Source organism: Otolemur garnettii, unplaced genomic scaffold, assembly GCF_000181295.1.
Source record: "Otolemur garnettii isolate 467f Iridium unplaced genomic scaffold, OtoGar3 scaffold00181, whole genome shotgun sequence".
Taxonomy (NCBI): domain Eukaryota; kingdom Metazoa; phylum Chordata; class Mammalia; order Primates; family Galagidae; genus Otolemur; species Otolemur garnettii.
The window spans coordinates 713,342-715,259 of record NW_003852576.1 but is presented as its reverse complement, the minus strand read 5'-3'; the positions used below and the strand labels follow the sequence as shown (position 1 = coordinate 715,259).

General features: G+C 39.9%; 1 protein-coding gene across 2 annotated transcripts in view; it reads left to right on the top strand.

The window, feature by feature from the left end:
* SMIM14 (small integral membrane protein 14) overlaps positions 1 to 1,918 on the top strand; it is an 81,034-nt gene that overhangs the window by 48,754 nt on the left and 30,362 nt on the right. The gene's annotated exons all lie outside the window — the stretch shown is intronic.

Below are 1,918 nucleotides of genomic sequence, written 5' to 3'. Positions count from 1 at the left end.
GGCCCTGTCTCAAAAAAAAAAAAAAAAAAAAAAGACTAGTCTGAGCAAAGCGAGGCTCTGTCTCTATTAAAAAATAGAAAAGCTGGGCGGCACCTGTGACTCACAGGGGTAGGGCGCTGGCCCCATATGCCAGAGTGGCGGGTTCAAGCCCAGCCCGGCCAAAAACTGCAAAAAAAAAAAGAAAGAAAGAAAGAAAAGAAAAGCTAGCTAGGTGTTGTTGCGAGCCCCTGTAATCTCAGTTACTTGGGAGGCTGAGACAAGAAGATGTCTTGAGCCCAAGAGTTTGAAGTTTCTGTGAGCTATGATGCCCCAGTACTCAACCCCAGGGCGACTGAATGAGATTCTTGTCTCAGAAAAAGATTCCTTATGGAAGCTCCATCTGTCTGCTTTTTGTCATTAGAACCTTCTCTTTGATCTTTATTTCCTCCATAAGCCTACGATTGCCAGTGTTTTCTGTTAGGTTTCTTGATATCTTATTAGACTATTTTAGCTTCTGTATTCAGTTTTCCCTAACATATCTTTGTGCCTAGTTTCTTCCATTTTTTAAATCTCTTTTTATGCAAATCTCTTTTTATGCTTCTTCCCCCAATGAAAAACTATATTTCTTCTATTCATATTATGCTGTCTCTGCTAATTTGAAGCTAACTCACCTCAAGAACTTTTCATGGCTTGGAGCCTGTAGCTCAGTGGTTAGGGCACCGGCCACATGCACTGAGGCTGGTGGGTTCGAACTGGGCCAGGGCCCAGCTAAAACAATAATGACAACAGCACCAAAAATAGCTAGGCGTTGTAGCAGGCACCTGTAGTCCTACCTACTTTGGGAGGCTGAGGCAAGAGAATCACTTAAGCCCAAGAGTTTGAGGTTGCTGTGAGCTGTGAGCTATGATACCGTGGTATTCTACTGAGGGTGACATAGTGAAACTGTCTCAAAAAAAAAAAAAGAAAACAACTTTTGATGACCATCCATCCTTGTTTAGCTGGTGAATGTAACTCTACTTTGACTCTTTCCTGGGATCAGGGTTAACATGAAAGCTTACCTGGATAGCACCTGTTGTGTGTAGATAGTCCAAATGTGGTGGTGTCCCTAGCCCCACCAGAACACAGAATATATTTGAAGTCTGTGGTTCCATCCTATAGACACTGCCATGTCTCGTCACTATGCAGTGCATATTATCCTTGGTTTTCCTCTATTGTTTGTTTCTGTAAACTGTTTCCTTTTAGAGTAGCCAAAATCAGCTATAGTACCATTGTATTACCCAAATAAATCAAAAGAAAACTGAGATACATTGTGATTTAGGTCTCTCTGCTTAAGTTTCATCAAAACTGAGATTCTTCTGTTTTAATAAATAGTTTTTGAATTCTTTAAAGGACTATAATTTATCCATCATAGGTGTTTGAATCCAACACGTTGAATATACATTCCAGCATACTCTGCTTTGGAAAAAATAATGTAACTCCTGGACTTGGTCATGATACTTGGGCACTTCATTTTTCAAAGCCTCCTACAGCACAGCCTGATTATAAACAGGAAGAATGTGGCCAGGAACCCACAGCAGAGCAGAATCCAACACCAGGTCTTGTCAAGATGTTCTAAAGACTGACTATAGCTTGGTCTAAGATGAAGTTGCTTCACTTAGCCAGGCGCCCAGTGAATATTTTTTTCTTCATTGTGTATATGTGTATAGGCATTCATTTTTCATTTTCTTAAAGCTGAAAGGGAGTTCCTGCTCACCTAGCAGTGAACTAAAAGCTATGTATATCCCATTCTTGCTGAAAGTCATAATTTGACTCCCACTTTTTCTGGCTCCCCTTACTAGGAAAAATCACTTATGAATCAACATAGCTTCCACATGAAACTGACATAATTTCTCTATTAACCAATTGTGTGTGAGTTAATTGGTTTTTTTTTTTTTTTTTT